This window comes from Canis lupus, chromosome 28, assembly GCF_048164855.1.
Source record: "Canis lupus baileyi chromosome 28, mCanLup2.hap1, whole genome shotgun sequence".
NCBI classification, from domain to species: domain Eukaryota; kingdom Metazoa; phylum Chordata; class Mammalia; order Carnivora; family Canidae; genus Canis; species Canis lupus.
In genome coordinates, this window is record NC_132865.1 from 11,028,358 (window position 1) to 11,051,102 (window position 22,745).

Sequence of the window (22,745 nt, forward strand, 5' to 3'; positions counted from 1 at the left end):
CTTTAAAAAAATAAAAATAAAAAATAAAGTATCTCATGACACACAGAATGGTGAAAAGCAAATTTCCAAGAAACAGTTATTGAACAAATATTAATATTCCTTAGTCAATTGAACATACTTTGATGCTTAACCAACCGAGCCACCTAAGCACCCCAATATCACTTTTTAGCAAAGATGAACTTCAGTGGACTTTAGTTTAGATTCTTAATAGAAAGTAAAAGCTAAAATTGAGACAATCAGAGAGTATTTCAAAATGTATTTTGGATAGTCTCTGCTAAGGAGCAAGACATCAAAGAAATTTTCAAACATGACATAGTCTTGAGACTTCTGAACCCTCTAGATCTGCATGATCCTAGTCATAGCTACTGGCATATTGGCTATTGAGTATTTTTTAACCTTGGCTAGTTCTGTGCTGTACATGTAAAATACAAATTGGATTTCAAAGACTTAGTACCAAAAAAAATGAAGGATGTGTAAAAATAGTTTTATATTGATTACATGTTGAAATAATCATTTTGATAGTTACAGAAATGTATTATGAATATTATTTTTATCTGTTTCTTTTTACGTTTTAATATGTCTTCTAAAAAATGTAAAATTACATACAGTGGCTTGCTTTCTCTTTCACCTGCACAAGGCTGATCTTGAAAATGTCTTGCCATTGGCCTCCTCCTCTATTTCTCTTCTTGCCTGTTCTACATTTTCTTTTTTCTTTATTTTTTTTTTCTAAATTGCAACAATGTCAGGAGGGAGGTCTAGAATACAGAAGGATAGCTCTAGCAATTCTGAAATAAAGATTATAGACGTGATGGAATACACTAGAAATTTAAAAAAATATCTTCATACTACTGGCTCAGTAATCTAAATTTTTTTAAGACTTTATTTCTTAGAGCAACAGGATGGGGCAGGGAGGGGCAGAGGGAGAAGGAGAAGCAGACCCCCAACTGAGCAGGGAGCTGGACCCCTGAGGTTAATCCCAGGACCCTGAGATCATGATCTGTGCCAAAGGCAGATGCTCAACCAAATGAGCCATCCAGGTACATCACTAGTATAAATTATTAATAAAATGACAGCTGACTGTTTAACAATGTAGGGGTTACAGGCTCTGATACCTGTGCAGTTGAAAATCCGAGTATACCTTTTGACTCTCCAAAAACTTAACTACTAATAGCCTCTTAACCAGAAAACATAAACAGTCATGGGGCACCTGGGTGGCTCAGTCGGTTAAGCATCTGTATTCAGCTCTGGTCATGATCCTGGGGTCCTAGGATCAAGCCCCATGTTGAGCTCCCTGTTCAGTAGGACCCTCTTCTCTCTCTGCCTGTTGTGCTCTGCCTACTTGTGCTCATGTTCTCTCTCTCATTCACTCTCTGGCTCTGTCAAATAAATTAATAAAATCTTAAAAAAAAAAATCAATGGGGGATCCCTGGGTGGCGCAGCGGTTTGGCGCCTGCCTTTGACCCAGGGCGCGATCCTAGAGACCCGGGATCGAGTCCCACGTTGGGCTCCCGGTGCATGGAGCCTGCTTCTCCCTCTGCCTATCTATGTCTCTGCCTCTCTCTCTCTGTGTGTGTGTGTGTGTGTGTGTGTGTGTGACTATCATAAATAAATAAAATTTTTAAAAAAACAATCAATGCATATTTTGCACATTACAGGTAATATACACCGTATCCTTACAACTAAGTAAGATAGAGAAAGCTACTAATAAAATCATAAGGAAAATATAGTGCTGTACCGTGAAAAAAAAATCCCACGCATAAGTGGACCTGAACAGTTCAAACCTGTGTTGTTCAAGGGTCCACTGTATATTGCTGTCCACCTAAAACACCTAGTCTTTTTTTTAACACCTAAATATTTTTAACACCTAATATTCTAAACTTATTCTAAAAATAAGTTTTCTAGTATTGAAGCATTTCTAATAAGGTATTTTTATTTAAAATTTTGAATAATCTCAATATATTCCAAAATGAAATTCATTTTCCCAAATAATGAACTCATTTTAGTGAATAAAATATGAATACAAAGTTATACACTCATATTACCCATACCTCTTTATTGCTGACCTCTTTTTTTCTTCAAAAGTCTATCATTCCTTTTCATCTCCCAATTTCCTTTCCAGGTGACTCTCTCTAGATCTTTTGGTTGCTGTTGTCCTCTTCATTGGCCCATTTACTTTTCCTGCTACCCATTTCCCCTGTATGCACTCAGTTATTCCTAACTTTCGATACATCAAGAAAATACTGTCAAATCTCTCAATCTGAGGACTTTGCAAAGACACTGGAAGAAAGAGGCACTGCATTCCAAATGTTTCAAGTGCCTTAATAATCTAAGTAACCATAAGTAATCATCTATACTTTTCTTAATTCTGATTACTGTCACTTTTCACATGCACCATTTCCTTCTTCAAATATGCTGTCAGTTTGTGAGGACAGGTTCAGTGTCTTGTTTTATTCTCAGTTTTTAAATCTCCCAAAACACACTTAGATACAACAGACCTCCAATAAATGGTGAAAGAATAAATGGGCAAATGTTCAGAATCTCACAGCTATGCACAGAGTGGAGACACTTACAGCAGACTCTGAGAAGGACAAGAATCGCGATCTAATGCAGCACCGTTCTGAATAAAGGCATTGTGTACTTAAATCTTCCATACACAGGGAACTCTAGTAGTGTACCTATTTTATTAGACAAATGTCATTGACCTAATGACGTACATACAACTCAAATATCTTTTTCTCCGTTTTTTAAACAAGGCATGGATGCGTAAGTGTGGAGCAAAAAGGCTTGTGTTCAGATCTTTAGTCAGACACTTGACAGCACTTTTGACAAGCCATCTGTCTGAATTTCATGTCTTCCCAGGTATTACTATCTGGGATAATAATATATTCTTCCGAGGGGTAACAAAGATGAGGCACAATATGACTAAGCACTTAGCAGTCAAGTCTGACCCATAAGGGCTGGTCTATAAATGGAATGAGGTCGGAGCCTGCTGCAGCAAGGGATCCAGCAGTAACAATAACATTGTCTGTCTACCTAACAAGACTTCTGGCTTAAAAAAAAAAAAAGAAAAAAAAAAAGAAGAAGCTTGACCTAGACAACAAAATACGTTAGCAAACACTCTATAACCTTCTTTAAATTGGAATCACTTGCTGTTATGTTTAGAAAGTGTTTAATTGCAGGAGCCTATGTTAGTTTCCCTGGTTCTGATCAATAACTTCCTTACAAAACTCAACTCTGGGTTGCAGTCACCACTGCAGAATTTCTGCATTACCTGCATAGTCTAACCAAATATGATCAAGATGGATGCAAACATTATTTATCTACAGTTCTCATCATAATATTCCAAAAGAGAGGACTAAAATTACATAAGTGAAAAAAACTCCTTTATGGCATCAGTTGAGTATAAACCTCTAGAAATGTCACTGATAAGGTTTTAACACATTTTAAAGTTTTCCTTTACACCTTTTTCCCGTCTGCAATTACAGATTTAAAAAATCCTTTGTCCAGGGGTGCCTGGATGTCTTAGTTGGCTGAGATTCGGACCCTTGATTAAGGCTCAGGTCATGAGCTCAGGGTCCTGGGATCAAGCCCCGTGTGGGGCTCTGCGCTCAGCCCGGAGTCCGGCTTGAGATTCTTGCCCTCTGCCCCTCCTGCTACTTGAGTGTGCACGTGTGTGCGCTCTCTCTCCTTCTCTAAAAATAAATAAATCTTTTAAAAACTCCTTTCTTTAAATTACACTTTAACGTTCAGGCTCTCCTCACCTTGCTTTAGCTTCTCAATCTTAGCAACCTTAGTTAGCCACATGCCTTCCCAAACTCTAAAATGTATTCATTATTTGACTGTTCCACTTCAAAATCTGGAAGAATAATATTCTCCTCTTTTTTCATTCTATTAAAAAGGAGTAAAACTTGCTATTTATTAGTTTTCATCCTGACTTCAGGCTCTCAATTCTTGCCTGTCCTTAGTTTATTCATCTTCTGGAACTGCCCTTGCCTCCTTTCTCAGCCCAGATTTACCACCCTTCTTTTCTGTAACATAATCAACTATCCTTAGAAAGCCCAGGTGTTTGTTTTGCATTATCCGTGCCTTGCTAATCTTCTAATCATGTAAACCTCAGTTGTTTGCTAGAGCCATTCAGATCACAGACTAAGTTACTGCTAAAGAAAATGATGTAATTGTGTTGACTAAAATGTGATGAATTGTTGTTAATTTTGCTATGTTCCCCTTTATGGCTCTAGAATCTTTTGACAGACCTCTTCCATATTCTTGGCTATATTCCCCAAGCTCCTATCCCCATACCAGTTCATCTCAACTTATGACCTTGCACTTACCTAAGAAGACTAAAGTCACCATTACATGCAATATTCCCAACGGGCAGGGTCCTTATTAGTCTTATTACCACTGAATCTCCATCCTCCAGAACACGGCTGAATAAATAAGGAATTCAGTTAACTAATAAACCGACTCAATTTCTTTCCTCTTCTAAGATGTGAACATCTCCTTTGCCTAGCACTGATCACACCAACTCTTTAGAATGTTCTGAAACTTGCTCCTGAAAATTACCATCCTCATTCTTACAGTTCCATCTCTTCTTGCTAGGGGATTCCATCCTGGAAAAAGTAAATATGCATTCACATTTTGAGTAAGATTTTGGTCCCACGATTAGCATTAAACTTCATTTACTTCTTGTCTTCATATATTCAAGACCCCATATGATCTTAAACATGGGCAACTGGACTTCTTTCTGCTTCTGTTCAGCTCTAATATACATGCTTTTTTCCAATGACAACTAACTGACTTTTCAACATTTTAACTGAAAAAAAAAATCAGATAATCTGAAAGAGTACAATGAAATCTACATAACCTCTCCTAGGCATTCAAAAATTGACAAACGAGAGGGCGCCTGGTTGAGAATCTGCATTTGGCTCAGGTCATGATCCTGGGGTCCTGGAATAGAGTCCTACATCGAGCTCACCACAGGGAGCCTGCTTCCCCCTCTGCCTGTGTCTCTGTCTCTCTTTGTGTCTCTCGTGAATAAATAAATAAGATCTTTTAAAAAAAATGAATAAGTGATGCTTTGTTGCAGATACAGCACAAACACATTTTATGATAACTCATAAGAATGCATGGCACTTACCACTAAATAACTCGTTACGCATCTCATGTTATCATTTATTATCTAGTCTCTATATAAACTTTCCCAATTCTACCAAGGTTTGAGCCTGTTGTGTGTGTTTTTTATTAATAGGATATCAAATACAGCTTCCAGCACTGCCTTTGTTTGTCTTTTGCTCTCTTCTAATCTAGAAAATTCTCCCTACCATGATACGACTTTTAAAGAAACAAGGCCACATGTCTGGTATGTTCAATGCAGAATACTAAACCTTGGAAAGTTGTCTATTTCCTCATGTTAAGTTTAACCTGTTCCTCTTTCCCTGCATTTTTCTGTAAACTAAAAGTTAAGTTTAAACAGGTTTTACTAGATTCAACTTAAACATTCTAGCAATATTTCACAAATGGTGCCGGATGGAGACTTCATATTGCATCCATCAGGAGGCTCATGGCATCAGGCTGTCTATTAACGAAGCTAAGTTTGATCACTTAGTTATTTAAAAAGACAACTGCTAGAAGCAATTAAGAAGTAATATTTGAGCACCATGAGTATATGTTATTTCCCCAAATACTTTTAACTAATGATTTTAGCACCTGTTGATGATAGTTGACTGAATTATTTATTTCACTGGGAGTTATAAACAGTCATTTTCTAATTCTAGCATTTCTTACAGAAATCAACTCATATTGATCTAGTCCCTCATCAACTAGAGTTCCTCCTTTAAAAAAAAAAAAAAAGCTAACTATTTCTTTCAATTTAATTATCATCAGAATTGTTTTCTGCTTTTTGTGTGTGGGGTTTTTTTGTAATTTTTTTTTTTTGAGTTTCACTATGGACTCATGGATTTTACTTCAATCAATGTTTTATAATTTGTTACAGTCACTCTTGTTGGAGCAGATCATTGAGAAGTGACAGCTGGATGACCTTCAAACTGGACCCAGACAATCAGATGCTCCTTACCTCCTCTACCGTCCTTGAAATGTACTTTCCACCCACCATCCCCACACTCTCCTCTACTCTTCTAGTACACAGTCTTAAGAGGATAATGTGCTGGTGAGCCCATCCAGACTGGATATGTGACTGAACTCCATCAAGGTCTCCATATAAACTTTTAAGATGCTGGTGGGTAGCTGCAAAGATCTCCTTGTCTTGGGACCACTCTATGTAAACTCCCTTGCTTATTATAACTGCCACCCACAATCTGGACTGATGTTGATGTGCCTCTAGCTTCAGTTTCTCCTTACCCTCTGATTACAGGGGCCAGTTTCAAATTTCACCCAAGAAACTCCTGAAGCTGCAAATCCAACATCTGTTGTTCAAACTTATCTGAATTTGGCAAATGGAAGGCCCTTCAAGCTGGCTCTCATATATAAAGTTTACAAATAAAAGTTGATACAGTCTTACTCATCTTTGGATATTTCCCTACCTTCTGGCATGATGAGATATCCCAGGCTTATCTTGTGCTTTTTCTCCCCAGACTTAAAATCAGCTAATTCTCTATAAAGCTCTGGACCCTTGAGTAGGAAATGGTATTTAGAAACCACAGTTTGAGCATTAGATGTGCTCACTGCTGCTGGATTTTAGAAAAACCTTTTTAGGAGACAGAGCTAGTAAATGGATTTATTTTTAAAAGCTTCATAGTATACTTGAATCTATGATAGCTTAGCTTCATCTTTTTTGGAATTATCCTGGCTATCTTTTTTTTTTTTCCAAATGTAATTCAAAATCAGCATACCTAGTTCCATGAAAACTTCTCATGGTCTTTCTATTGAGAACATGTTACATGCACACGCACAGAGAAACACACACATAAAAGCACGTGACACATACAATCTTGGGATCTGACCTCTCTGATGCTGTCACATCATACGCAGAATTTTTCATTTCAAGTTCATTTTAGTTCCTTTTTAAAATTAGTGGATTTAAAATTAGTGGATTTTCATCACCGATTCCACCCACCATTCCACACTAGAATTCCCACAGCTCTCCCCAAGCCTCACCTTCCTGTAACCTATGCAGCTGAGTAACACTTTTCCTTTACATAAACACACATACTTTCCTAAGCTTCAGAGAGGACTCTTCCCTTCCTCTTTTTCTGCCTTTAACCAGGTCTTTTTACATCCACTCACAAAACTGCAGGTGTTTCCCAAATATTTGCCATTGGGTGAGTTATTCCCTCCTAAAGATTTAGCATAGATATGTGTGTAATATCTCTTTCAGTGTGTTTTCTAGCTTTAAAGATGAATGTCATTGCACGCTGGTCATTTTATCCAGGAATTCATATTGGAACTTTAAATCAGTTTTATGTCCAGAACTGAACCATTATCCGACCAAGTCAGGCTCTCCTCTAGATAACTTTATTTTCTGGTTTTGTTTTATAACACTTGTTTTCCTTTCTCTCTTCTCTTTTCTTCTTTCTTTCTTTCTTTCCTTCTTTCTTTCTTTCCTTGCTTCCTTGCTTCTTTCCGAGAGGTAGTGAGAGAGAAAGCAAGCACCAAGGGGAGAGGGCAGAGGGAGAGGGAAAGAGAATCTTAAGCAGGCTCCATGCCCAACACAGGGCTCAATCTCAAGAACCTGAGATCATGATCTGAGCCAAAATCAAGAGTCAGCTGCTTAACCAACTGAGCCACCCAGGCACCCCATACCACTAGTTTTCAAGTTATCTAGAATCCAAAACACAAAGGCAGCTCTTAAGAGCCTTTCTGTGTTGGCCTTCAAATACACTGTTTTTATGGATGTGCAGATTTACCAACATTTTTGCAATCCATTTCATCACATTCATTCACACTGTCTCCGCTGTGGTTTATGTTTCCTATTCCTTATTGAAAAATATTCACTGTTTCAAGTTTCAAGGAAACTATTTAATAATGGAAGATTCTTTCACACATCTGAGAAAGCAATTAAAAACAGTATCCTAAAATAACATCTTGCAGTTATATGTGTTTTATGTTATTAACAAATAGATAAAATAAGCTTGAAAAAGCTGTCACAACCAAATATGTGCAACAGTGAATTCTGAGGTGGAGAAGATGTTGATAGTGAGATGCTGGTAGACAGAAGAAACACCTATATTTATAGACTTGCTGTGTTATGAAAATTGGTGGTTCTGTTTTCCTTGTGCAGAGGACTAATTTTCCACTTGACACTGCAAAAGCCTCAAATATAAATTACATTTTATATTTAGAAAGTAAACATTTGTTGACGGTTTTCCCCTGGTTATCTGCAAAGCCACTTATAGACATAGAACCATCTAATCTTGTCTTGACCACAGAGTGCCAGAGACCTCCTCACAAATTTCCAAGATTCGGTTCTCTTCAGAAAACACTATTGTCATAGAAAGATTTGCGATGCTGTGGTTACTTGAAGGTCCTTCCAGGACCAGTAAATGTCTCAGTGTAAATGGTGCCATTTTCTATTATTTCTGGCCACAGCACACACTACTGACAGTGACTACAGCAGTTTTAAATTATGTACCAAGAATACGGATGTAGCAGTTGTATTAGATTAGCTAAAACAAAACAAAACAAAATTCCTCTCCACAAGTGGAACATAAGGGGGATATAAGGTGTCAATTCAGACATTCCTGTCACTTTACCCTATGCTACCTGTGGAGCATTAAGCAAGTTACATATCTAAGTCTCAGTTTCCTCAAAAATATAAAGCAATATCATTATTTTACATTATTTACTATATTTATATCATTTACTTATAATATTACCTATTCATGGAAAACAAATGGAACTGTACTCACTTCAAGTTCCATTTGACTCCAAAATATGTTTTACCTTTTACAATTACCATATGACTCTTAAAATGTGCATCTATACACATGGATTCTGTGTGAATGCAATTAATTTCCACTCTTAAAATTTAGACAAAATATTCAACTATTTTGTTCTAAGCAAAATATATATAGAAAAGTTGATGAGTTAGATGTAATTTCATAAAACATACATGCAAATAAAATCTCTAATTTTTCTTTTTTCCATTGCATCTTTCAGAAAAGCAGGACAGGGTTCCCATGCTCTCCACTATAATTCTCTTCATTTAGATTTATACATGGCTCAAGGAATAAATCTTATAGCCTTGACCCCAGGTGAAGAGTCTCCAAGGACAATCTAGAACACTTTTATCCTAACCACTAAGTAAGTTCTCCCACTGCCTTCTCTGCAGCTTGGAATAGATAGAAAATGAAATCAATGCCTTTATATTCCCCAGGTCTCAGCCCCAGAAGACAGCAAGATAATGCAAAACAAACAAAAAAATTGTAATTTGTGAGAGAATTGCAGAACACATGACATCAATTGTCCACAATATAAGTTTGCTATTTAAGAGAAAGAAGTCTAACAAAACAAAGAATGACAACAATGAAAAAATGCCCCAATATTTTCTTGAAAATCTAAAAGCTATGAGAATAAAGTAAAACTAGCAGAAGCTGGCAATGGCTGGGTTACATAGATCTCTTCCACAGCTCAGTTAATGATAAAAATAAGTGTGATAACAAATGTTAAATTTATGCAACGCTTGCTAAATGTGTAACTAGATTTCTATACATACCTAAATTTTATTTAATAATTATTGTTCTCAAAATCAGCGTAGCGAAACTAATTGTCCTTGTCATCAAAAACGTGCAAGTTTATGTTGCCACTGCCAATTACTAAAGAGAAATTTATTAAATTAAAAAATCATATTGAGTTATGAAAATGGGATTTTAAGGGCACCTGTATAAGTAAGTCACTAGAAGTAGCAAATAATAACAATACGAAAGAACAAGAAAATAATAAAAGTAACTTCAGATCAGTGAGGGATTTAAATTAGTTTTTAATTACATTCCAGAGCTCCATAAACAAATTTCAGGAGTAAAATTCATCATTATCACAGTTTTTTTATGCAAAAAATAGAATTTTTCTTAAGGGCAATGTGATAAAAGAACTGAAAAAATAACTTTTTTTTTTAAATCACAGCTCATAAGCATTTAAAGATAAAAGTTTTCTAAAGTCAGAGAGAATAAATAAATGCAACTGAAATAACATATTGGCCTCAATTTCCTTTCTACCATGCAAACAATTCTCAATACCTGCTTCTCTTCTGCTTCCAATGTAGAATTCTACTTGATTTGATACACTGTATGATTAGTCGCTTGCAATACCAGTAAAGAGTAAACAAAGCATGACCATACACCAACTCAAGGTAAAAGCTTTCAAGAATGTAACAGACATCAGATATTTTCCACACATTTTGTACTAGCTCATTTAAAAAATGATTATTTTTACCTAAGAAATAGTTATTCATATAGCACATGATTCTTCTAACTAGGAAAATACAGTATTTTTGGCATATCACATGTATGTGCATTACTTATTACTTTTCTATTCCAGTGTTTTTATATTCTAACGGCATCATTTGTTTGCATAGATATAGTAGTTCTTTTAAATAGTAATCTTTCATAAAAATTAGAGAAAATAACTGGCAATCTTTTTTTTTAAAGAAAAGGCAGTGTTAAGAACATAAAGAGTGCCTCTGTAAGTATGTGTTTGAAACTTTCTGCCCTTATATAATAACACCACCACAGTGTGGCCACTTCATGCAGAGTAAGAAAAAATATCTGTATACTACTCGCTTGCTTTTTAATCACATAAGGGTAAATATAAGGAAAATGTGTTCATTTTTAACAACAAAAATTTCATTCAAAAATGTTTGGACAAACCACACACCCAAGACAAGACTCCAACTAGGGGTTTCTTTCTCTACAATGTTCAAGATTAGAACATAAACTGTGAAATCAATTCAGTAATCCAAGATTTTTCAAAATGTCCAAACGTTGGCATCCCACAGAAAAGTTGTAGGAAATTTAACAGGCTGTTTTAACTTTGTGATGATTTGTCAAAATTTAAATGCAACTCACAAGGTCAACTAATAGTAGCCCATTTAATTGCAGAACACAGTAGCCCATTTAATTTATTCAACTTCTTGCCTTCACTCTTTACCTTTATCTACCAAACTCTTTCTCCAGGCGTTTGAAAATAATTTGCATGATTAAGCTGATCAGAATCCAAGTGGGTTCCTTACTACATCAAAGAACAGTATTTTTCAAGAAGAAACCAGTAGGCGGTGCTAACTCTAGGTTACTACGTTCAAAGATTTTAAATCAAAACACACACAGAATAGGTGATCAGTTTAAAGAGCTGTAGAATTCCCAGTATGATTCATGAAGGAGGAAATTTCAAAAAACTGCATGTAATAGAACTTAACATAGGCATGAAATATAATGAATTATGACTACTAAATAAATGAAACCCTAACATGACTTAAAGGTTCTTAGTGTGATCTTCAGAATTCAAAGCACAGCTACGTATTTGTTCCCACGTTAAAATCCCGTGAACATCTTTGTCTGCCCCATTATAGTTTCAATCTCATTTGGAAACATCATATAGTAAGGCTTAAGCGCTGCTCCAATCTTAAGACTCGATTACGCCCACCTTAGGGCAGCAACTAGTCTTCTAAATGAAAATTCTGGTTTGATTACTCAAGTTTTTTTTCTTTCTACTCACTCTTTTTCTCTCTTTCAAAAGAACTCAGTGATTCACAGCACATATAACCTGATAAGAAATATTATACTCATGCATTAGTTTGCATTTTAAATAAATGAGCACTTCTATTTTTATCTACATATGATAAAAGTGGCTTTTTAAATGCTTTTGCTAGCTGCTGAAACCATATGAAAGACTGTATTTTATTAGTAACGTGCTCACTATACACCAAAAAATCAAAACTTAAAGCTTAGTAACATAACACTTGTGTCACATCTTAGAACGAGACCTTTCATGGTATCAAGTCTGATAGCCCACAGACCAGACACGAGCTACCTTCCTTACATTAATGCAACAGGACTTCAACAGAGAACAGCTACAGAGTACAAAAATAACTGCAAGTTCCAAAGACCACTGAGAGTGCACTGTGAATTTTTTTGTTTTAGAAAAAAGCTTTCTACACATTGCAATAAATTTTCATCTTCTACAGATAAATGATCATGTGTACTCCTAACTCTTTCACCACAAAGAGTAAACAAATATAGGCATAAAACTTTTCATTCCACCCACTGAGGTTACAGACTTAGAGAAATATTTGCTCTAAAAGCCATAGCGTATGTAATTAACCCATTTGTTATGGGCCCTTTTGTATGCTGGAATCCGTCTGGTCTATAGATACCCTAGAAGAAAACTTAATCTTAGAAGTAAGTTACTTCCCTTTGCTTTCTATCTGCCTTCACAGAAACTGAAATTACACACATATGACAAATGCAAGGCTGAACTTTTCATTTATGAAAAAAAAAAAAAAAAAAGAAAGAAAAAGAACACCAAAGCTTCAAAATCAAATCCTTTAAACAACAGTCACCCTCCAGATTTCAAGATTTAAAGTACGACAAGGAATTTGTTTGGACAGCAAGTTTTCCAGCAGACCCTGTCACTGTGTTTGAGGACAGAGAAGCCTTTTTATTACCAACTGGTACACCTCCAAAAAGCAGTGCTAGATGATCCTGGAAATCTCTTAAAACTCCACAGACTATTGTCAACGCAACTGCAAAGCTGCCAAATGCACCGAAATCCATCACACCATCAGCAAGCCCTAGTACCCGCTTGCCCTGCGCCCAGTTCTCAGGAGTGGGGCGGGCGGGGAGGGGGAGGGGGGGGGCCTTTGGCACCACTAGCAGGTGGCCAAGAACAGGAAAAACGCTGTCCCTCGAAAACTTCAATAAAAGGCTATTTTTGCACCTTAGGGGTTGCAGGCTCGTGAACGCCAACCTCGCAGCTCCAACTGCCTGCCCATCACTGAAAGTAACAAGTTCCCCACCCCCTGGAGGACAGGACGCCAGCCAGCGAGCGCAGCACAGCAAAGACACACGACGGCGGGGGTGGGGGGGGGGGGGGCTCCGGGGACCCCGGCGCGAGGAAAGCAAAAGCCCTTCGGAACGAGCGACCGAGCGACGCGGGCTGGGCTGGGCTAGACCTACTGCGCGGCGTGCCCGCGGCCGAGGGGAGGGGCAGGAGTCGCGCGGGCGGGGGCAGGTGCCATCCCCGGGCTGCCGGAAAGGTGTGCGTGTGCAGCCCCTCCGGAGGAGGCCGCCCCTGCGCTCCCCGCGCCCCGCCCCGCCCCGCCCCGCGCGCCCTCGCCCTCGCCCCTCCGGCGCCGCAAGTGGCCCTCGGAGAACTCCCGGGGCCCGCGCAGCTGACCTGGGCGCAGCCTGCGGACCCGCCGCGTCGGGCTCACGTCCGAAAACGATCCCGAGGCAGGGAACGCACTTGGGCTCCCCCCGGCTCCCGGCTCGGCTCGGACCCGGCCCGCGGACGCACGCGCGCGCACACACTCACACGCTCACACGCTCACACTCACACGCGCGCGCGCTCCCCCAGCGCCTTCCCGGCCAGGACCGGTGCTGCCGTCGCAAACCCGGGAAACGCCTCCGAGGGGACCAAGTACCTGCTCGCTGCGAGCTGCTCAGCTGTTCACTTCGTCCTCCGTTGACAAGGAAACCAAACCGCACTTCGCTTTTTTTTTTTTTTTTTTTTTTGCTTTTTTTTTTTTTTTTTTCCAGAAAAACCTTCCACTGCCATCATTTGAAAATTGATTTACGGGGAAGGGAAAGGGGAGGCGGAAGGGAGAATATAGAGATATCAGGATATCGATCGTAAAATTATCTCGGGGGGGTTCTTTTTTTTTTTCTTTTATTAAAAAAAATTCCAAATGTGCAAAAGTCATAGTTAATACAAAGGAAGGGGAGGAAAAAAGTATCTTTCTTAAAAATCATCCCAGTAACCAGCTGCAAGAAAAGTTTCACGTTATCAAGGGGTGTCAAAAACAGGAGGGGGGGGGAGAAAAAAACGGATTTGTTCTCACCGGCTTCCAAAAACGGCACCAAAAAATAAAAAATAATTTAAAAAAATAGAAGATGAAGGTCTTTGCTCAGTGGTTTCTATCGCAAAACCACAAACTTGTAAACACTGCCGTAAAATCCCACCTAGACAAAAAAAAAAAATCTGATCAGAAAAAGAGTATGCCCAAAAAAAAGAAAAAAAGAAAAAGAGTTAGAAACATGCTTTTTTTTTTTTTCTTAATTTTTACAAAGGGGGGAAAAAAATTAGGCACCGTACTTCACGTCGCTTTCTCCATAAAACCAGTTGCACATTTTGCTGGACTCGGGAGTCGCTCCCAGCGGGCTCGGCCGCCGCGGGCTCCCGGACACAGCGCCTCGTCTACAGAACCATCGCCTGCTAGAAAAACTTGCATTCAGGAAAAGGCTCAAAACCACGCTCCTCCAGCTTTCCCCAATAGAAACAATAATCAAAGAAGTGGAGAAAAAAAAAGAAAAAAGAAGAAGAAGAAGAAGAAGAAAAACAAAAAAACAAAAAAAAAAGAACCCAAAAAAAAAAAAAAGGACAAAAAAAATAAAAAAAAAAAAAAAGAATAGGACAAGAATGCCACTGAGAAGGTACTCACCGAGCGGGAGTAAAATGTTGGAATAAAAATGAGATTTGGTATAAAATACAGTATGGCGGTGGAAGAAGGAATGAAGCGCGTTTTTTTCTCCCAGTCTCGGCCTCAGGCACTGACACGTGACTCGGAGCCAGGCCGACTTGCAGGCGGCGGGGAAGGGCCGAGGCTGCGAGGGGGGAGCCCCACGGAGCCCGGCTCCCGCGGCGGCGGCGGCGGCGGCGGCGGCGGCGGCTCCCGGCGAGGCTGCGTCCGCTGTGAGCCCGGCCGAGCAGGTGCCGCTCACGCTGAGGCTGAGCACACGCACACGCACACGCAGGGCGGGCAGGGCGCGGGCGAGAGGGGGAGCCGAGCGGGGTTGGGCCGGAGGCGCGCAGCTGCCGCCGCCGCCGCCGCCGCCGCCGCCGCCGCCGATCCCGCCGCCGCCGCGGGCAGCTCCGCGCGTGCAGACCCAACGCCTAAGGAGAGGCGGGCGGGGGTGCAGGGGGGCGGGGGGTCCGCAACTTGCGGCTCACCTCCAAGTTGCCCGAGCCGGCCACTTCCCTAGGCATGCATCTATGATCTCGTTTTATTTATTTAGTCCTTTTGCAATCTCTAGGTAGTTACCTGGGGAAGAGATCCCGCCCCTTTCTCTCCCGAAGTTTCACTCTTAAAAGCCCGATTTAACTCCTTCATTGTAGTCCTCCCTGACTCCCCTTCCCGGGCCTCCTCCCTCCGAGGCCGCCGCGCCCCGCCCGGTCCCCAGGTCTGCGCTGCCCCCCGCGCGGCCCCGGGGCGGGGATGGCGGGGATGGAGCTGGGGGGGGGGCGGCCGGCGCGGCGCGATGCTGGGGGCGTGGCCTCGGGCCCCCGAGGGGGAAGGTGGGCTGGGTGGTTCGGGAAAGCCCGGGGCGGGTTTCCTTTCTGCGCGCCGCGGAGCGATGGGTGGGGGTGGGGGTGGGGGTGGGGGGCGCATGGGTGCCGTTCGCGCATCCGGCCGCCGAGCGAGCTTTGTCTGTCGGGTCCGCGTGAGCGCGCGTGGCTCCCGGCGCGGGGGGCGGGCTCCGCGGGGCGCAGTCCGCGGCGGGGGCGCCCGCCCGACTCTTGCTCAAGTTGCGGGCTGGGGCTGCCGGTGGGCGGAGAGGTTGGAGGGAAACAAGTGAGTCCATTGTGTGAGTGCGTGCGCTCCGGCAGGGAGGGAGCCTCGGAGGCAGCGAGCGAGCCCTGGGCGGCCGGGAGGGGGAGCCGTGCGCCCGGAGCCCGGCGGTGGCGCAGCCCGCGCGAGCCCAGGTGGCTGCGCCCCGGATTGTGGAGGTGGAGGGGGCGGGGGGGGCGCGGGGCGGGCAGGCATTTCTGCACCTAGCACGCCGGGCTCGGTGCAGGCCGCCCCACAAAGATGCCACCGGCCAACTGCAGGCTGCCTTGGGGTTCTTCGGTGGCTGCCTGTTGAGGAATCAGCTTTCTGGGCGCTGGAACACATGGACTTTCTTCATGTCTGTGCCCTGCCGGCATCAGGACCAGTGTCCCCCACCCCACCCCACCGCACCCCACCCCCGGGTGCTGCTTTGAATGCGGGGTGACTTGGCATCGCCGTGTTGGAGCATGAGCAATTAACACGGCCCCGCAGTTCACAGATTGCCGCCCCTGATCTTTTACCTCCGTGTTTCTGATGTTGACATTTAAAGATAAAATGCCTCTCCATCCGAGATGATCTAACCTGGACGGTTCTGAAAATTAAGTACACATCCATTATAGAGAGCTTCCACTGCAAATATGTTTCTCAAACACCCTGGTCAGAATTCATTGACCAAATAAAGTATTAATCCCCAATTCAAATAAAAGAGGTTTAAAATAACCATTAAAATGTCATTAAACATTTATTTTGGTGAGTTGCCAACTCTACACCCACTTATTATACCTACATTAGAGTTAGGATTGCTGATTAGAAATAGTTACTGAAAAAGATGAATGCGTCAAGGTGGATTTGGTAACTTCGGAAGCCTCTTTGAGTTCTATTGGGAAATCATAGGATTTTAAGCTGGATGATACAGATCAACTGTGCTTTTCGCAGCAAAACATGTTGGGCTTTTTTTTTTTTTTTTTTTTTTAATAAGATCTCTTCACATGTGGTCTTTTTCTTCCCTGAATCATGAATTAATTTTGTCTGCCATTAAAACTTAGTTTGCTGAATTTTCCAAATCTTTTTTCTTCCATGTCAAGAAATATCTGATTCGAATAATTTAAGGAGAAAATACTATGTCAATGCATATGTTCCGTCACCTGTATCACAGCAGTATCCAAATGTGAGAACCTTCATTTTGAAAATGAGTTCTGAAACTTTCAACTGGCCTGGGCAATGCCTGGGTTTTGAAGAGTTATGCAAGAAGAACTTTGAAAAACAAGCTGTTTAGAATTACACTGCAGTAATGGCCGTCAGCCAATCACAGTGATTGTCAGGCTTTTATTATTCAATAAAACGACTCCCCTTTATGTTGAATGCAGTTCTGCTGAAGAAAAAGCAAGACATCAATATCCTCCCTGCACATTTCCCATTTGCTTACATAATTACAGTATGGTGCTCAAAATATTCCACTTATTTTATTTCCATGTGCCATTCCTTTAGGTTGCATCACCCCCCACGAAAACCAAGAAGACTCGAAGTTAGATCAAGAGAACTAGTAGTTACTAAGCATTGCTTCTCATTTAGTTTTTGTGACTGCTCTAGGAAATTGATATTACTATACTTATTTTACAGGTTAGGAAAATTAAGTTAGATAAAGTAATTTGCTAAGGATCCCATGGTTAATACATTTTACAGGTGGGATTGAACCAACATTTTATCGAATTTTACAGCTAGAATAAAATATTTCCCAAAAAAAAAACCCATGATAGACAGTAAATATTTTCAATTACAGCTACTAATGCTAATTAACAAATGCATAATATTCTGAATAAATGAAGTAGATCATCACAAAACAAATTTGTGGGGATTGATCTGGCTATATTATTCACCACATGTAATATTAGTAGTACACGTTACTTTCATGCATTATTTTGATTCCACAAAACACAAAGAAAAGAAACAAACCTTCAAAAGGAGAGATTTAAGAAGTTACTTTTTTTCTTTAGCAAAAATCTGTACACAGGATGTGGTCATATACTTCCTGGTCACATTCTCCAGGGTTAACTATAGAAACATCATAAAGAAAAGTTGCAATTGTGAACTGTTCTTTTTTTTTTTTAAGATTTTATTTACTTATTCATGAGAGACAGAGAGAGAGAGGCAGAGACACAGACAGAGGGAGAAGCAGGCTCCCCACAGAGAATCCAAAATGGGACTCGATCCTGGGACTCGGATCACACCCTGAGCCAAAGGCAGATGCTCAACTGCTGAGCCACCCAAGCATACATTGAATGCCCTCAAATCATTTTCTCTTGTTTTGCTTAATAGTTTTTTTCACAATTGGGTGATTTTAAGTATTGATTAATTTAATTTTCCCCATTATATGTCCTATCCCAACCAATGAACATCCTTCACTTATGCTTTTCTTTAAAGTTTGGATGGTGTCCTTTATTTTTTCCAGTATTTTCATTGGAGGAACTATAAATACCACAACTCATTAAGTAATTTGTACAAATAAAGAGTGATTAGCAGATAGAAAAATAAATAGTAAAGATATGAGTAAAATAAGAAAGAGCTATCAAAATTTCCATGTAATTTCATTTTTAATACTTATTTCATTCTTCATGTAATATAGTTTATGGAATCCAAAAAATTCAGGGATGGACAGTAAAACACATCAAAATTTCTTATGATTTATGTACACATGTTTATTTTCAAACAAATTAATGAAATAATTATATTACTAGGAAAATTAATTTAAAACAAATTAATATGCTTACTACTATTCTTACTTTGGATGTGTTTATTTTGCATTACATAGATTGAGTGTAGTTTTATGATAAAGTGGCCTCTGGCAAAAGTGATAAGAGGGTATACACAAGAAAGCTCTGATGAGTTGCCTCATAAATACAATTTAGGCACAGAGAGGGGGAAGAAAAGCAGCACATGACATGTTCAGCGTTCTGCACCATTTGTTGTTTTTCATTGATTACTGATCTGACAATCATTCATTCTAAAGGGGCTATAAAATATATCAGTTCATAAATTTATAAGCTATACATCCAAGATATCTCTTAGATTTGCAGAGTTAAAGATGAAAATATGGTAATCCCAGGGCCAGAATTAAACCTCTGAAAAGGTACTAAAGGTTAAAAATATTAAGTTAACTTTAAAACATTTCATTATGTATTGATATAATACAAGCATATAAGAAGCCTGAAGGAAACAAAAAAAGAAAAGGGATTTATGCAAAACAAAAGTGGGAAATATCATAAAAAGGAAAAATGCGTGCCATTTAATATTTACGTACTGTGTTTATATGCTTGACATATATACTCTTCTAAAATCCTCATAATCAGAAACTGAGGTTCTGAAAGACTATCCTATATCAGGGATATAGGACAAAAATGGAACAGCAAAGAATTTTCATTTCTAGTGAGACCGCTGTAGACCATGCAACAGAAAATGTAACTCTGATGACAAAGTTACATATGTTCCAGGGCCAAGAAATTGAGGAAATGATAGCGAGTGAGGGGTGGAAGGGGAGGAAAATAGAGACAAGCAAGAAGGATGAGTAGAAAAGAAGGAAGAGAGGAAGCAAAGAGAGAGGAGAAGAAAGAGGAAAGGAAATTTTAAGGCCAAAAGCATTGGTTGTGGGGGGAGAGCTGGAAAAATCTCCTTTTAAAAAAATACATGAGAAATATAAGACAAGTGCAAACACTGGACAGATTTAGGTCACACAGATGAGTCCTAAGACATGTGACAAAAAAAGTACATTCGAAAAATATTGCAGACTTTACACTATGTTTCTTTAGTGAAACTAAATGTTGCCTGAAAACTCTAGAAAACAATCTTGCTGAGGTTAACAAAACTAGGTACCAGATGAAGTCACGTTTTTAAAAAGGAAGAATCAGAAAGAGCTATCTTCATGTGTGTTTAAAAAATTAAGAGATTCATTTATCCTAATGATCCTGCCTGGTAACAGGAGACAATATGAGTTCATTGGAAAATTAAGTTTGCCTAAGAAGAACAATCTTGAAGATGCGTGAGAGAAACTGACGTTTTATTGTCTACCCACAAGATCTTAGACTGGAAGATGCGAAGTAGCTCCTTTATAGATGGTGATTTTGTACAGTTATAGGTAGGATTCTCCTATTGATTTTTTTCTCTTTGTTTACTTGCTTTAATTTTTAAAACCTGGGTTTCGAGATGATATGGATTTAAATGTCAGTATTAACTTAATTGTCTGGATTTTTTTTTCTTTGAAGTAAGGGTAATTCATTTGTTATTTATTTAGAGATTACAGCATTCAAGAGATGAAGGTATGAGATTAGTTGGTTATTATCAAATCTCAGGCTCCTATCAATAAGAAGCACTTCTAATTTCCATGAAGTTTTGTAAGTTATTTATTTCTATTGATACAAAGCTTACATTTTGAAAACAAAATTTCCCTAGGAATGAAATTAAGTGTTTTCGGAAGCCAGATAATTAGAGTGGAATCATTTTATGCTGACAGATCATGTGACAACATACTCTGTAAGCCGCTACTATAGAGCTGAACACTTGAATAATCAATACTTGTTCATGCACATCTTCTGCACTAATGAATGTATGAATAGACTTTTGCTTAAAAACGATGATAAGAAATAGTTATATATGATATGTGGTATGCATAAATCTGGATTTTCCAGATTCTATTTATGGTGTCATTGAAAAATAAATAAGTTATTTTTGTATAACTTTTCTCTTTTATATTTTTAATTTGCTCTGATATTCTCTACCCTCTTTTTTATTTCTGTCTCAGAACTCAGATCTCTTCTGTCTTCTTATATATTCTGAGCATCTATATGGGTCAGGGTTAGGACATACTAATACATTAATTCCTTGACTTTGACTTTTATTTGATTCATGGATATCTTCTGTACTAGCAAATGTCTGAATAGACATTTGGCTAAAAAAAAAAAAAAAACTATTTTAGGACATCGTCAATTATGTATGTGATATATATGTGACTGTATTCCCCAGATTCTTTTTCCCCCCATGCATGTCTCCCTCCTCAATGTAGAGAGGGGTCAAACTTGTTAAGTTCTAAAAAGATCACAGCTCTTGGCTGTTTGGCTTTAGGGTAGTAAATTATTTGTTATTTTATTCATTTAAAGCTCTAGAGAAAACAAGAGCAAAGATCAAACACAGACTTTCCAAATAAAAGTATAATGATCTACTAGTAGGCCACTGGGCAAAATATGAATATTTCAAACTACAAACTTACAAATACACAAACATTCCAGTTAGGTCTCACATCAGAGAAATGCACCACACCGTTTATTACAAGTACTCATCTGTCCTTGCATGAATGCCAGTCTCAGACACATTTATCTGTACAAATTACATAAAATCAGATGAAGGACTTTTCTCTATTGTCACGTAACTATGAAAAGATTTCATTCAAATTTGATATACATCATTTTTTACTTGTTTTCAAAGAGAATTAGTAACTGATTTTTTTTTCCAAAAAAAATTAGAAGTAGTTCCTAAATCGACTATGTTCAAAACCCAGGAGATTAAAAAAAAGTATGTAAATTCCAGACAAAATTTCATCTTAAACTTGATACTTTTTTTTCTTACAATTAAAGTTAGTCTGTAATTTATTTATTTATTTATTTTTGGTCATTTGCCCAACAGATGATATAACACGGTATAGGGCTTATAAGAAGAAATCAACATTCTTCAAACATGTATTGAGGCACAATTAATTTTAAAGACTTACCAAAATACTGTAGTATGCTAAATGAAAGTTAACAAAGAGAAAACAAGGCTAGCAAATTAAAATTCAAATACGTGATTCAATAATATATTACTTTTTGGGGGGGAGGAAATTTTGCAGATAAAATGTTGTCGAAAAGTAACACATCTTCCAATTTTCTTCCAGCAATCTAGTGCTAAAAGACGAAGCTCTATTGCTTAATGAAATGTTTCTAGTATTGAGTATAGTCACTGATAAAACTAGAATTTTTTGTGCTTGGGATAGGATCATTATTAGAATCCTGAAACATAAACACCATAATGTTATGTTGACCCAAATGTTATTTATAATTTATTTTTCTTATTATCAAAAAACTCCGGTAGTTATGACAGTGAAGTGACAAGTATAACACTCAAGTAGATAAACAGATTAGATAGGTTAATACACTTTCAAAACTTAACACAATTTACTCATTCACATTCTGTCAAAACTTACACAATTTACTCATTCACATTCTGTAAGCTGTGTATAATTTAAATAATGATTATAAAAACATTCATTTGCTATAAATAAATGTATGGTGTTAGAGAAATGTTACTTTGGTATCCTAAAATATGTGAGTATTTGCAAATTATCCATCAATATGGAGAATTACTTTTTAACCTATTCAAGCAAAGATAGGGATGCGTGACAGGTAAAAAATTGATGAAATAATCTCATAGCTGAAACTTTGTTAATGTGACTCTGAAAATGTACTCAAAGATACCTGTGCTTCAGTTCGCTTCTCTAGGAGACACTGACAATATTGATCATAAAAGACATTTAAAACCTCAGAATTGGATTTCTTTACTCCAGTCTCAAAGTTAACTAAAATGGAATCATTGTATATCACACGTATTCTCGCTATTTTAAATTCAGTATAAAATATAAACTAAACCTTTACTGATCCTATTTCACTCATTTGCATTTTTTAAAACATGATTCTCAGAACGGATTTTTTTTAATAACCCAAAATTTCTTTAAAAGTTAGAGAGAAATCAATGTACCAGGCACATGGCCTGAATAAGTTTTCTGAACAAGATATTAAATTTCCCTCTGAATCTTTGTCCTCATTGACTGATCAAGGAAATACACAGGTTGACTAGGAAGGATTAACCTTATTCCAATGCTGAGTTCCTAAAGGAATTTATTTCTTTGTATCTTTGTAATGATGCTTTTGTAATAAAAACAGGATATTTTTCAAATAAATACTTTATATTAACTTTCTATAAACAGTAAGGACCTAACCTTAAAATGAAA

General features: G+C 38.6%; 1 protein-coding gene across 12 annotated transcripts in view; it reads right to left on the bottom strand.

The window, feature by feature from the left end:
• Nucleotides 1–15,363, bottom strand: part of RALYL (RALY RNA binding protein like) — a 708,475-nt gene extending 693,112 nt beyond the window's left edge. For 3 of the 12 annotated variants that reach the window (XR_012019940.1, XM_072804068.1, XM_072804069.1), the window contains exon 1: nt 14,609–14,741. The gene's annotated coding sequence lies outside the window, so the exon portion shown is untranslated. Of the gene's footprint in view, nt 1–13,344; nt 13,496–13,591; nt 13,697–14,608; nt 14,841–15,117 lie in introns of those variants that run through there. The other 9 variants (XM_072804060.1, XM_072804059.1, XM_072804062.1 and 6 more) reach the window with 8 other exon arrangements.
• Between the last annotated feature and the right edge of the window lie 7,382 nt (nt 15,364–22,745).